This window comes from Dendrobates tinctorius, unplaced genomic scaffold, assembly GCF_039654945.1.
Source record: "Dendrobates tinctorius isolate UK_male_01 unplaced genomic scaffold, ASM3965494v1 ptg000089l, whole genome shotgun sequence".
NCBI lineage: Eukaryota > Metazoa > Chordata > Amphibia > Anura > Dendrobatidae > Dendrobates > Dendrobates tinctorius.
Genome location: NW_027361757.1, coordinates 671,803 through 687,553, shown reverse-complemented (window position 1 = coordinate 687,553; position 15,751 = coordinate 671,803). Strand labels below are relative to the sequence as shown.

The window sequence follows — 15,751 nt, the reverse complement described above, 5'->3', positions numbered from 1 at the left end:
TCCTGAGAGAAAACAGATGCAAAATAGGAATTTAAATGTTCGGCCTTCTCAACATCCTGTCTTACCATTTCATCATTTTCATCCTGTAAAAGTCCTATAGCATCTTTGACTTTTCTTTTACTTTTGACATATCCCCAAAATCCATTATTATTGCTTTTGACATCTCTTGCAAGCCTCAATTCATTGTCAGCTTTACTAATCTGATTTGTGCCCTGCAGGTTCTGCAGACAGCATTATATTCTTCTTTAGATATGCCTCCCTCTTTCCAATTCATAAATATTTCTTTCTTCCTTTTTAGCATATGCTTAAGTTCTGTGTTCATCCATCCTGGTTTCCTTAAATGCTTCCTATTCTTTCCTCTTTTCGGAATTGTTAACGATTGTCCTTTGAGAATTTCATTTTTCAAGATTTCCCATCCTTCCTGGGTTAAGGATATCCAGCCATTGGATCCCTCCAATTCGCTTTCTGAATCCCTTAAAATCTGCCTTTCTGAAATCTAACCTTGACGTCTGAGTCTTCACAGGTCTTCCTCCTCTAGTTATCCAAAATTCTAAAATAGCATGGTCGCTACCTCCTAGGGTCCCAGCCACTTTTACCTCCTGAACCATTTCCTCCCTGTTTATAAGGATTAGATCCAAGGTAGCAGTTCCCCTTGTTTTCTCCCCTACCTTTTGGAAGATAAAGTTGTCAGCAAGAGAGGATAAGAATTTTCTTGATCTGTTAGTTTTGCCTGAGAGAGATTCCCAACAAATGTCTCGATAGTTGAAATCTCCCATGACAACTATGTCATATTTTTTGGAGAACTTGGCCATTTGATGCATAAAGAGTTCATCCATATCTTCAACTTGCACAGGCGGCCTGTAGTAAATGCCTACAATGGTGTCCTTTCCATTGTTCTGTCCTTGTATTCTTACCCAAACAATTTCCACAGAACTCCCGGTCTCTGAAGCTTCAATCTCTATGCAGATATACGCGTTTCTAACATACAATGCGACACCTCCTTCTCGTTTATCAAGTCTGTTTCTTGCAAATAAGTTGTATCCTTCTAGTCTTGTATTCCAATCTTGTGTATTGTCCCACCAAGTTTCTGTGATTCCAATGACATCATATTTCTTTTCCTGCGTTAGTAGTTCCAATTCTCCTTGTTTGTTGTCCATACTTTGTGAATTAGTATAGAAACATTTTAGTTTGTGATTGGTTTCACTTTCTCCAATATTTTTATTATTTAGATTTTTTTGTCTTTGTTCTTTCCTCCCACTTCTAATAGAGTACTCAGTGGCATTTGTCAGGTGTATGGTTTTTTCTGGCCTTTTACTTCCCTTCCCACATTGTTCTAGTTTAAAACAAAGTCCACCGATCCCTGACACAATAGGACGTCCCGGGGAGTTAAGGGCATCCTTGTGGATTTTAGGCAGGAGGTAGAATGACAGAATCTTGGGGGATTTAACAATTAACCCCTCCAACATCTTCTTAGTAATGATGTTAGCCTCATATGCCTTATATAAGATGTTTTGGAGCTCAGTCGAGAAGGAAGATAGAGGATTATAGGCTAATTTAGTATATGTACGGGAATCTTTGAGTTGTCGGAACGCTTCCTGTTCATATTTGTCACAAGACCAAACAACGATATTCCCCCCTTGTCGGCAGACTTAAAAACAATGTCGGGAAGGGATTGTAACTGAATCAAAGCCCGGCGCTGTTCATGTGTAAGATTGTCATATCTGTGTTTGGTTGACAATTTTTTGAAATCCTCAGCAACTAGTTTTATAAAGATATCTATTGCTGGGCAAAGAGACGGGGGGGGAACGTGTTGATCTAGATAACAATGATGATGGAAACCTACTTGTCGATGGTGTAATCTGTTCCTCAAGTAGGTCCTCAAGATTGCGCAGAGCTTCCCTCTAGATGTCGCTTAAAGATTCCGACGGTCGACCCCGGCCATGAAGTTTTTTGAGCAGAAGCTTGCGGGAAAATAGCTGTAGATCTTTTAAAGCTGTAAAATAATTGAATTGATTAGTTGGTGAGAATGTAAGACCTCTGCTCAAAACTTCCAATTGAGTGTCAGACAGAACGTGCTGAGAGAGATTCACTACCTGTAATCCTCCCTGGGACCCAGTCTGATTAGGCCTACCCCCAGATGCCTTGTTTTTAGCCGACTGGCGAGTCATGATCCTCTTGATAATGGGGTCATGCGTAAATGGGCCCTCATTTGTGGATGATTGGGAGTTGATTCCTCATTAGTTGAGCGGTTAGACCGAGCAGAAGTGGATCTTGACCTGGAATATGATGTATTTCTATATCTTGAACGAGAACGTTCCGTCATATTACTCCAGCGATAAACCCTGGACGATAATTTATCATTGATGTCTCGTTTAAATTTCTTAGACTTTGTCGTCTGAATTTCCTGAGCCCACTTCTGCAGGATTTAAATTTTTTGAGGGCCTCGCTTGACATGTCCCTTTCTTAGGATCACTTGTAATTTTTCTATATCAGATTCCAGTGTTTCCAGGGTACTCTGATTCATTTCCTTTAATAACATCATAAATCCCTTGGAACACATATTTGTTAATTCTTCCCATCGATTTTTGAAATTATCATCAGAGATGAGAAACGACAGGAATACTTGAATTCGTAGACTCCTAGGTATGAGATCAGATTTGATATATTTATCTAGGAACTAGTGGTTCCACCAGACCCTAGTCCGTTTTTTAATAAATCCTTAAATTGAAAAATCACCTCTTGTAATTCCTTGTTGGACCCATCATTAGACCTATCTGTACCGTCTTGGAATACTTCATCAATTGGGGCACGCCAGGTACCATCACGTGCTCGGAAGTCCATAAGAGAACTGGAAAAACTGTGAATAACACAGAGACAATCAATGAAAACACCTCCAGCCACATGTTAATTCAACAAGAACAGGGGCAGATTCACACAGTGGTGATCTGTCCTATTACACAAGCTACACCAACTCCAATAGACATGTCAAAAACCAGGAGAAAAGAACGGAGTAAAAGGTGATAAATGTAACAAATTTTATTCAATATTTAGCATATAGAGTCACACAAAAAAATCACAGTACTCAATATAAACCGAAAACAGTACAGATACGGAAAAGGAGAGAAGACCTCAACATAAGGTATCAGATATAGCAGGCAAAAAATCCCATTGTAACTATCCCCCCAGGAGAGACCATACTGAAATCCATTATAACGCCAGGGAAAATTCCCATCAGAAATAGTAACAACAATAAAGAAGGGGCTTACCAGAGTTAAGATGACAATAGTGAGGAGGTCCCCTGGTCCAAATGTCCACCCCTACGCGCGTTTCGCTGGCTCACAATGCCGCTTTATCAAGGGGATAGTCACGGTGTGGGAACAGGACCTTCAAATACCCCCCGTGATCAGTCACATGGTCCAAACAGACCAATGGATGCTGGCATTAGTGGTGCATGCGCGGTGGGAGACGCAGGTCCTAGAGTGAAAAGGGCGTCATGCATCATAACGCGTGCATGGGGGGAGGAGCCCCGGCGTGAGTCAGAGACACGATTTGGCCCTGCGGATCCGCAGCAGTTTTTGCTGCGGTGTACAGAACTATTATTCCCTATGGGAAATGGAAACCGCAGTGCAGACGCTGCGGAATTTTCTGCGCGGATTTTGCTGCGGTTTCAAATCCGCAGAAAGAATTGCATGTCAATTCTTTCTGCAGATTCCGCTGCAGTTTACCATTGTGGAGATGATAAACTGCAGAGCAAAGCCGCAGGCTGATCCGCAGATAAACCGCAGATTCTGCAGCGTGTGCACACAGCCTAAGACCCATTCAGTGAATGCAGCCAGGTAAATAGTTAAAGTTTGCATAAGCAGCGAATCAATAATAACTATGGCCATTCCAAGCAATATGCGATAATTATCTTGCAGAGCCGTGAGCTCACTATCAAGTCTCTGTACACTGCACGTCCACATTGGCACGGATCTGCTACACAGCTGTGTGAACTGATCAACATGCGGCGTGTTCCGCAGCTGCGGCTCACCCTATTGTTTGTGAAGTAACAGACAAGGAAGTTACACAACACTGTATACACGCACATTTCTGTCTCTCTTACCATGCAAAATTACTTCCTGCTAGCCGGATTCAGAGGGGTTTTTTTTAACCAAACAAAAATTGCACTAAAATTTTATGTGGGTGGGAGAAAAAAAAGAAAATGGAACTTTTGTTTTGTATTGCTAAATCAGTGCATGATCTGTATAGTCCCTGGGACTCTTCAGAAGCAAGTAAAAAACTACTTTAGTTTTTAGCAGCATATTTCAATACTGAGGAAGTGTAACTCATGACATTAAGGGGAATCTGCCATCAGGTTTTTGTCATCTAATCTGAGCAGCATAATGTAGAGACAGAGACGCTGATTCCATCAATGTGTCATTTATAGGGCTGCTTGGTGTAGTTTAATTATTATCACAGTTTTATCATCAGGAGGTTATTGTCCAGGTAGTCCTCCATATTTATGAGTTTTGTGTAACTCTACCCCAACCACTGATTGTTAGCTTTCTTTGTACACTGTGCATAGGCAGAAAACTGCCAGTCAATGGGGTTGGTGGGATTATACAGAGCTCAGTATTCAGATAACTGGTAGATCTGCTGCAAATAAAACAGTGATTTAATGAAAACTGTGGCAAGCAGCCCAATAAGTGATACATCCCAGTAATTAGGGTTTCTGTCCATACATTATGCTGCTCTCAGATGGCATAGCAAAAACCTGCTGACAGATCCCACTTAAAGATTGTCTCTGGTCTGGACCGTTAACTCCCTGTTGTAATGCATTAATAAGCTGAAAACAGGGTAACCCCTCAACATCAAATATTTAGTTACCCTGCAATTCCACCACATTGGAAATAAAGTATTACATGGTACACATAGCAATCATTGGGGTGTACTTGGAATGTACTCACAATTTTAGCAACCCCTATACATTTAGACTGATTGACATAGGTCTCTAATAAATATATATATATATATATATATATATATATATATATACACCCACAAACATATCAACTGTGTCACTGCATTTTGTTTTCTTTGTTGTTTTCCTGTTTTTGCCTGAAGGGCTGTTTACTTTCCCATTCTTGTTAGTTTATCCCGCCATATAATAAAGAGAGAGTGTTCCTGTTTTCTACCTCCGTGTACAGCCAAGTGTCACAGTCCAATTCTTGGATCTGTGTCAGATTCTGGATTCCCTCATTTAAACCTTTTTTTTCTTTCAGGCCTTTGGGGCCTTAGGCTAGTTTCACACTTGCTTTTTTTTGCAGCGCGTTTTTCCCGCAAAAAAACGCATTGAAAAAACGCATACAAAAGCATACAACTGCTGCGTTTTTTTCAAGCATTTTTATGAGCATGCATGAAAAAAACGCAGCGTTTTTATGCGTTTGTATGCGTTTTTAGTGCGTTTTTACCGCGTTTGCGTTTTTTTCCAACATTTTTAGGTGGCCCCTCACACTACCCAAACCATGACTTTACTAACCCTAACCCTGACCCTAACCCTAACCCTGACCCTAACCCTAACCCTAACCCTGACCCTAACCCTTAACCAAATCATACTTAACCCTAACCCAAACCCTAACTAACCCTAACCCTAACCCTGACCCTAACCCTAACCCTGACCCTAACCCTAACCCTAACCCTGACCCTAACCCTTAACAAAACCATACTTAACCCTGACCCTAACCCTAACCCTAACCCTAACCCTGACCCTAACCCTTAACCAAACCATACTTAACCCTAATCCTGACCCTAACCCTGACCCTAACCCTAACCCTGACCCTAACCCTTAACAAAACCATACTTAACCCTAATCCTGACCCTAACCCTGACCCTAACCCTTAACAAAACCATACTTAACCCTAACCCTGACCCTAACCCTAACCCTGACCCTAACCCTAACCCTAACCCTGACCCTAACCCTAACCCTAACCCTGACCCTAACCCTTAACCAAACCATACTTAACCCTAATCCTGACCCTAACCCTGACCCTAATCCTTAACAAAACCATACTTAACCCTAACCCTGACCCTAACCCTAACCCTGACCCTAACCCTAACCCTAACCCTGACCCTAACCCTAACCCTAACCCTAACCCTGACCCTAACCCTTAACAAAACCATACTTAACCCAAATCCTGACCCTAACCCTGACCCTAACCCTTAACCAAACCATACTTAACCCTAACCCTGACCCAAACCCCAACCCTAACCCTGACCCTGACCCTAACCCTAACCCTAAACCCCCTTAACTAACCCTAACTCTAACCCAAACCCCTAAATTCCATGGTTAAAAAAAAAAAAAACGCATATGCAAAAAAACGCATACATGAGCATGCCAGTGCGCACATATGCGCATCCATAGGCTATAATGGCCATTTTTAGCGCAAAACGTGCGCATATGTGCGCATGCGCTTTTTTGCAGGGCCAAAAAATGCAACATGCTGCGTCTGGAAAATACAAACGCACACCCCAAAAAAACGCAGCGCATGAAAATCGCATACATGCGCTTACAAGCGCGCAGGTATGCGCACCCATGTTAAATATAGGGGAAAAACGCATGCGCACATATGCGTTTTTTTCCAGCGCTAAAAAACGCAAATGTGAAACCAGCCTTAATATGGGTTTTTGCCCCCGGTGGCCACAGGTGTTATTACATGTCTGATAGTTTTCTTTGCTTTACCTTTTGCCCCCGGTGGTCACTGGGGTTATTACACGTTTTTGGTTTCCCTGCTGATGGTGACCACTCCTTTTTTGCTACATAAGGTTACCTGGTCTCCACGTCCCCGACCCCTATTGCAGGGCAAACCGTTGTAACTGTTTCCCCGGTGTTCCCCTTTTGTTTTGTTGCTTCAGTTACCGACCTGCGGGTCGTGTCACACAGGACAGGTATACGTGACAGTCGTGTTGTTTCAGTTACCGACCTGTGGGTCGTGTCACACAGGACAGGTATACGTGACACCAAGTGAGTTGAACTACCACAAGTGGTGTTCTGAATGCGGGCAATGTGTCGGGGACACCAGTAGCAGCTATGGTCAAACCACATGTCCTGAGTAAAGGAGGCCACAAGCCAGCGGACAATGTCAGGCAAAATGGAGGACTTGCTTAAGCATCTGCTGAATGCGCAGGTGCAATTACAGCTGGCACATCAGGAGACGAGTAAGTTGCTTATCCAGCAGGTACAACAGCATCCGCAGCAACTCCAACACCAGCAGCAATACCAACAGGACTAGTTCAGAAAACAACAGCAGCAGACTGAGTTGCTTGCCGAGGTGGTTTATTAGAGACCAGTCAGAAGTCAGAAGGCGATGAGACAAGCGATGCAGAAAATGACGTAGGGTGATGATGTAGAGGTGTTTCTTACTGTGTTTAAGTAGGTTGCAGAGCGGGAGAAGATGTCACCGGAGCAGTGGGCGGAGGTGCTGGCCCTCTATTTCTCTGGTGAATTCCAGAAGGCTTATTATGACTTGGCATTACAAGATGCCAAGATGCCCAGCAATATGACAAATTAAAAACCGAGTTATTGGCACACTCTGGGGTCACAATGTCTGTCAGAGCCCAGAGGGTTCATAACTGGGCATATTGTGGTGGCAAGCCCTCTTGCTCTCTCAGGTGTTTGACCTACTGCATCTGGTACAGAAGTGGTTGTAGCCAGAATCCTCCCCTCCAGCCCAGATGGTCAAGTGGGTGGTCATGGACAGGTTTATTCACTCCTTCCCCAGGCTGGTGCAGACCTTGGTTGACCAGGAGACCCCCGGAATGTGGATGACCTAGTGGGCCTTGTAGAAAGGTACCAGGTGGTCGAGAGGTCCCTAAGGAAGCTGGGGGGTAGTGCATTCCAAACTGAGGTACCCAGCGGGAGTCCGAGTCCCAAAAGAGGGGTACCAGAGCCGCTGAGGGGTTGCCAAAGGCTGATGGTAAAGACCTGATCTACTGGCGGTGTCACGATCCTGGATAAATAGTGGACCGATGGTTCCAGATTCTGGAGGAAGGTTTTAGACGTGGCCCATTCACAGGTTTTGGGGGACATCTGGGGGTGTAGATAACGCAGGAGAGAATAATGCAGAGGTTCTATTGGCCGGGGTGATACCAGGAGATCCTAAATTACTTAGGTCCTACCCCACCTGCCAGATAACCACTCCCTCTATTCACTTCCGAAGTCCCCTAGTTCCATTACCTGTGATAGAGGTCCCTTTTGAGAGGATTGCCATGGATCTAGAAAGTCCTCTAGTTAAATCTGCACGAGGGCATAAATACATCTTAGTGGGCATGGACTATGAGGCCCAGTATACCTGAAGCAGTACCACTAAGAAACTCCTCAATCAAGAGTATCGCCCTGAAACTCATTCATATTTTTGCTAGGACGGGTCTGCCGAAGGAGATTTTGACAGACTAGGGAACTCCTTTCATGAGCAGGTAATAGGGAGTTGTGTAAGGTTCTTCAGATTGCCCAGCTGCGAACCTTTGTCTATCATCCGCAGACAGACAGCCTAGTAGAGCGCTTCAATAAGACCTTAAAGGCGATGCTCAAGAAGGTCATTGAGAAGGACGGTCGAGACTGGGACTATCTGCTTCCGTTTCTTCTCTTCTCAGAGAAGTTCCTCAAGCCTCTACTGGCTTCTCGCCGTTCAAGCTCCTGTATAGTTGACATCCACGTGTTCTCCTAGAGATCATCAAGGAAACCTGAGAAGCCAAGGTCACGTCGCATCGGAGCATCATAGAACATGTTGCCCAGTTACAGGAGAGGATGGCAAAAGTAATGCCTATCGTGAAGGAGCACCTTCTCCAGGCACAGGAGGCACAGGCAAGGGTGTATAACGATTCAGCGAGGTTGAGGCAGTTCCATCCCAGGGACCATGCTAGTGCTTATCCCCAGGGTGGAGAGCAAGATCCTAGCCAAGTGGGAAGACCCATACGAGGTGGTGGAAAAACTGATTCAGGCGAATTACAAGGTACACCAGCCATGTTGAAGAAAGCCACACCAAATATACCATGTGAACTTGCTCAAGCCATGGTGAGATCGTGAGTTGCTGGAAATCCCTTACCCAAGAGCCAATCCCAAAGCCACAGTGGACAATGTCACCTTTGCAGAGACTCTAACACCGACCCAGAGACAACAGTCTCGGGAACTAATGCAGCAGAGCCGTGACCTGTTCTCTGAGTTGCCAGGGCATATGCAGATGATGGAGCATGACGTGTTTACAGAACCACATGTAAGGGTGAACCTCAGGTGCTATAGAATTCCCAAAGCACGTCAGGAGGTAATAGCAAATGAGGTGAAGAAGATGTTAGACTTCGGGGTGATTGAGGAGTCGAAAGGTGGATGGTAGAGTCCCATTGTCCTTGTGCCGAAGCCCAACGGTAAGTGGCGGTTTTGCAATAACTACCGCAGGCTGAATAAGGTCTCCAAATGTGATGCGTTTCCGATGCCCCATGTGAACAAACTCATTGAGAGACTAGGAACCGCGAGGTATATTACAACCCTAGACCTGATGAAGGACTACTGGCAGATCCCCATGTCCCAGAGTGCCAAGGAGAAGATGGCCTTTTCAATGCCTAATGTGTCTTTCCAATACACCTGAATGCCCTTTGGTTTGCAGGGGGCTCAAGCAACCTTCCAGAGGGCTATGGATTATGTCCTGACTCCGAATAAAAAGTATGCCACAGCCTACCTAGATGACATTGTGGTCTTCAGCCCTGACTGGTGTAGTCATCTACCAAAGGTACAGGCAATTCTGTTTGCGTTGAAGATTGTGGGGTTTACCGTAAAACCCAAAAAATGTGTCATATGGAAGGAAGAAGCCAAATACCTAGGCTATGTCATCAGGAGGGGAGAAATTAAGCCTCAGATAAACAAAATTGATGCAATTCAGAAGTGGCCACAACCGCTTTCCAAGAAGCAAGTGAGGGGGTTTCTTGGAATTGTAGGTTACTACCGGTGGTTTATCCTAAGTTTCGCCGTAATTGCCGCACCCTTGATGGACATGCTTCAAGGCACAAGATGGTTGATAACTAAATGGTCTTCTAAGACTGAGATGGCTTTCCAATAGCTGAAGTAGCTCTGTGTAAATATCCAGTTATGGTCACACCAGATTTCTGCAAATAGTTTGTGGTCCAGACAGATGCATCAGAAGTTGGCTTGGGAGCCGTGCTGTCTCAGGAAGTGAATGGGGAGGAGCATACCATCCTGTATCTTAGCTAGAAGCTCTCTTCATGTGAGAGAAACTACGCCACCGTCGAGAAGGAGTGCTTAGCCATAAAATGGGCTGTAGATACACCAATACAGTATGGAGGACTATGTAGTGCCCATAATATTTTATGGAGGACTACGTGGTTCCCATAATACTACTACTACTAATAATAGATACACCAATACAGTATGGAAGACTACTGTCCCCACAATAATGTATGGAGGCCTATACTGTCCGGTCCATATTGATAAGTCTGTAATTTTTCTGACTACAGACTTTTGAATCCCTCCAACATACGCACTGTACGATGCGAGGATTTGCCGGTTTCTGGGCTATTGTGGAATTTATAATAAATACATATCACTAATGTAATATAAGTAGTAAGTGAAATCTTTAACGTTGGACTATACTTATACTTCTTATCTGTGCATCATGAATCGTGGTATGTGTTAAAAGAACCCACTGAGACTCTTTTGTCCGGGGCCCACAAAAGTCTGGAGCTGGCCCTAACATTGAATGTCTGCTAAAAACCTCCGTTGAACCAGTTTTCGCAATACTCATTGATACCAGTTGTAGGACTACCATCAATAAGAAACTGATTGATAGGTGTTAAACTGTAATTTTAGGAAATCCTCTAAGTTTTGTAAATTGTGAGGTGGGGCCTCCATTGATGTGTACTGATTTTATTGCACATCCCACAGATACTTTATCAGATTGAGATCTGGGCTATGTGGAGGTAATATCAACACCTACATATGTTTGTCAGGTTTTCACAATTTGGACCTTGACAAAGTCGCTTAGATTCTTACACTTTTTTTTTTTGGCTTCCAACTCATCAACTTCAAGCATAGACCGTAGAATTCCTACCAAATATATATTCCCAACATTGCAACAAGATGATAAATGCTCTTCGATTACCTGTATGTTTAGGATCACTTTGTGATGTCGCTCCTCTGGGTATCAGGTTCAAATGGACATATGGACCCCAGGCATTGGTGCAGCAAGCAGGAAGGTAGATGCGAAGAGAGGACTTAGCACACTCAGAAATCTCAGAAGCATCAAGACAGATGAAGTGGAACCCTGCAGGGAAGGAAGCAAGTTGATGCATAGAAGGGCTAGAACACCAAACACAAGTCTAGAATCTCAGTCCTGAAACACAGGAGTGTGTCCTAATGGGCCGTTAATAGGATTAGAGAGATGACATCACTTAGCCACTCTGGGTACCCTGCAAAACATGACATACAGCACAACAGAGGGCAGCGAATCGGGATGAAGGAATCAGATCCCAGGATACCTAGGACAGGTGTTTAATAGTACCCTTTTCTAGGGACCCTCCCAAATGAATCAATGACAGCATGAAGAGGATACTTAGCATGAAATCTTTTTAGCAAGCTTGCAGCATTTAGTTCCTTTTTGGCACCCAGCATATCTCCACAGGACCGTATTCCTTCTAGGCTATCAAGTAAAAGGGATTCCCACAAACCTTCTTACAGTCCAGAATTGGGTTTATTTCATACTCTGTTTCCAGATCAGTGGTGGTACCAGGAACAGTCTTCACTGTAGGAGAGAGTCTGCTGAGGACCAGAGGACGTAGCTGTAGGGATGTTGACTGTCTTACCCCGTTCCTGTCTCTATAGACCATAATCACGCTGTGGAAATACTGTCATGTGGTTTTATATGTAATAGTTATGTGTTTCTTATGTAATATATTATGGCAATTTACAGCATGTGAAGTGTTAATGCCCAATATCAGTAGTGTTTAGTACAAGATAAGCATAGAATTAGCTTAGTATTGCATAAGTATGGTTTATATAGTAATTTGCTTATCAACAGCATAGGACATAGGATAAGTACAATAGGTTTAGTCTATATGATAGGAAGTAGTTAAAGGGAACCTGTCAGCAGGATTGTGCACAGTAACCTACAGACAGTGTCAGGTTGGCGCTGTTATATGGATTAAAATGATACCGTGGTTGATGTAATCCATCTTGTGGTTGTTGATTAATGTTTATTGTCAGTTTTGAATTAATGATATGCTTGTTCTTCGAGGCGGTCTGTGGGGGGTCTTTATGTGGTGCACTGATTAGGTATTCATAATGAAGACTGCTGACAGGTCACTGAACCCTCACTGACCTGTTTGCATAATGAATATTTGTACATACTTAAAAAGAAAAATCACCTTCAGCAGGCAGGTGCCAGCCTTGGCACCTTCGCTGCAGCATAATCGCATGTTTAATGTGCAGTTACTAAATGTGCTTGATGCTTTCCTGAAGAGTATAAAAAAAATCATTTTAAAATTATGCCCGCCGCGCCTGCGCAGCAGCAGCTATCGGTGTATATAGAGGTGATCCAATAACTGTAACTGCGCATGTGCCGGCTGCACCACCTTGCTAGAGAAAAAAAAAATTTACTCCTCAAAGATGGCGCCGCCATAGAACTAGTCCAGTGGGTGGGAACTAGTGTTGACAAAAAGGGGTACTTCCTGATAGTGTGTGGTTAGTGAGTAGTTTGAGAAGATCATAGTGAAGGTCAAGTTCAGGTGCGGTGGGTTGCTGGGTGCAGCATGTGTCACTTGTTCCAGGCAGTTAGAGGCCTGAGTGGTTGCTCCTGTCATGTTCGGAGCCCAAAGTCCGGCATAGGAGCTGCCAGACACAACGTGTCCTCTAGCATGCAATGAAAGATAGACAGGGACCTGCATAGACGGAAGGTGATGGCAGGTCCCAGGTGCACTGCTGAAGTGGACAGGAAGTCTCTGAAGCTGACAGAGTCAGTGGGCTGGGGGTAGTGCAAGACGAACCAATGACAGGACTGAAGAGTAGTGGTACTGAGGAGGAAGAAACTGTGAAATGCTTTGCCCTATCCCATCTGACACCACCTGATGAACTTGAACTGACCAGTAAACGTTTGTCTGTTGTAAAGAACTTGGTGTCCCCTGAATTGTGTGAGACTTCTCCTGAGGAAAGAAGTCAGGAGGCGCGGAGGCCTGCCACACAGAAGTGAGTGTGATGCACCCCGCACTTGACCGCACACTGGGACACTTTTTGTCTGTAAAGTGCCAGAGATTAACAGAACAGCAATTCGGTCATGACTACTGCTATGCAGCACTCTACATAGCAGCAAAGCATGAAAGGCATTAGGGATTTGCAGAGTAGAAGGTAGTTTAACCCCTTCATCTCCCAGCCTGTTTTCACCTTCATGACCAGGCCAGTTTTTTAAATTCTGACCACTGTCACATATATATATATAACTCTGGAACGCTTCAATGCATCCCACTGAGTCTGAGATAGTTTTTTTGTGACATATTGTACTTCATGTTATAGCATGTATGCGATATGACTTGCATTTATTTGTGAAAATATTGTAAATTTGGTGACAATTTTGCAATTTTAAAATATTTAATTTTAATACCCTTAAACAAGAGTTATGATTAGTTATGTAGATTATTGTCGTGTCACTACGTTTTTACTGTTTTGCTCCTGGTGATGGAATATTTTTCTTCCTGAATACTGTTCTCACACACCCTAATAGCTCAGTGTATTGCTATGTTTTGAATCGAGGAGCAGCCTTGAAGACGATTTCCCAAGAAAGAGAAACAGCATCATCCAACATCAATAGCGGTACCTTGGCCATGAAAATTGACAAACTGCATCATGTGAGTGCCGTGAGAGTACAGAGATTAATCTGTTGCCATTACTGGGACTACATATATAACTCTATTCAATGTGTTTATATTCAGCCGGAGCTTATAATAGTTGATCAGTTGGGGTGCCGCGTTGGACCCCACTAATCTGATATTGATGGCTTATACTAAGCAAAGGCAATAAATATCTTGTGACGTGACAAGACAAGCTCTTTGAGTAACAGGCAAGCTATATTTTAATGTTTCTTAACATCTTAACATTCTTAACATCCTGGATAATAGTGAATAATTTATTTATTACTTAATTTGATTGAACTACAAGGATGTAATTTAATGCTGAAACCATGCGTGTGTGATAGATTAACCCCTTAACACCCAAGGGTGGTTTGCACGTTCATGACCGGGCTAATTTTTACAATTCTGACCACTGTCCCTTTATGAGGTAATAACTCTGAAACGCTTCCATACATCCTGATGATTCTGACAGTGTTTTCTCATGACATATTGTACTTCATGTTAGTGGTAAAATTTCATTCAAATAACTTGCGTTTATCTGTGAAAAAAAGTGGAAATTTGGCGAAAATTTTTAAAATTTTGCAATTTTCCAACTTTGAATTTTTATGCCCTTAAATCACAGAGATACAGCACACAAAAAACTTAATAAGTAACATTTCCCACATGTTTACTTTACATCAGCACAATTGTGGAACCAAAATTTTTTTTTGTTAGGATGTTATAAGGGTTAAAAGTTGACCAGCGATTTCTCATTTTTGCAACACCATATTATTTTTACGGACCACATCACATTTGAAGCCACTTTGAGGGGTCTATATGACAGAAAATATCCAAAAGTGACACCATTCTAAAAACTGCACCTCTTAAGGTGCTCAAAACCACATTCAAGAAGTTTATTAACCCTTCAGGTGCGTCACAGGAATTTTTTGAATATTTAAAAAAAATGAACATTTAACTTTTTTTTACAAAAAAATACTTTAGGTTTAATTTTTTTTATTTTACCAAGGGTAACAGGAGAAATTGGACTGCAAATGTTATTGTGCAGTTTGTCCTGTGTACGCTAATACCTGATATGTGGGGGGGAGCCACTGTTTCGGCGCAAGGCAGAGCTAAGAAGGGAGCGTTGTTTGACTTTTTCAATGCAAAATTGTCTGGAATTCAGATCGGACGCCATGTCAGGTTTGGAGAACCCCTGATGTACCTAAACAGTGGAAACCCCCCACAAGTGACCCCATTTTGGAAACTAGACCCCCCAAGGAACTTATCTAGATATGTGGTGAGAACTTTGAACCCACAAGGGCTTCACAGAAGTTTATAACGTACAGCGGTACAATTAAAAAATCATATATTTTCCACAAAAATGATCTTTTCACCCCCAATTTTTATTTTTCCAAGGGTAACAAGACCCTAAAAGTTATTGTGCAATTTGTCCTGAGTACGCTGATACCCCATATGTGGGTGTAAACGACTATTTGGGCGCATGGCAGAGCTCAGAAGGGAAGCAGCGCCATTTGACTTTTTTGGCTGGAATTGGGATTGGACGCCATATCGCGATTGGAAAATCCCTGATGTACCAATACAGTGTAAACCCCCCACAAATGACACCATTTTGGAAACTAGACCCCCCAAGGAGCTTATCTAGATGTGTGGTAAGCACTTTGAACCCCCCGGGCTTCACAGAAGTTTATAACGCCCGGGCGTGAAAATAAAAAAAATCGTATTTTTTCCACAAACATGATATTTTAGTCACCAATTTTTTTATTTTCCCAAGGGTACCAGGATAAATTGGACCCCAAAAGTTGTTGTCCAATTTGTCCTGAGTGCGCTGATACCCCATATGTGGGAGAAAACTACTGTATGGGCACCCGTC

The 15,751-nt window shown here is 43.1% G+C and overlaps 1 long non-coding RNA gene across 1 annotated transcript; it reads right to left on the bottom strand.

Moving 5' to 3' along the window:
* Positions 1-2,736: 2,736 nt before the first annotated feature.
* LOC141098287 (uncharacterized) lies at positions 2,737-14,392 on the bottom strand. The gene is made up of 3 exons (XR_012234194.1): positions 11,710-14,392; positions 11,145-11,306; positions 2,737-2,857 (listed from the first exon to the last, which is right to left on the bottom strand). It is a non-coding gene; the product is annotated as an uncharacterized lncRNA (long non-coding RNA).
* Positions 14,393-15,751: the final 1,359 nt, after the last annotated feature.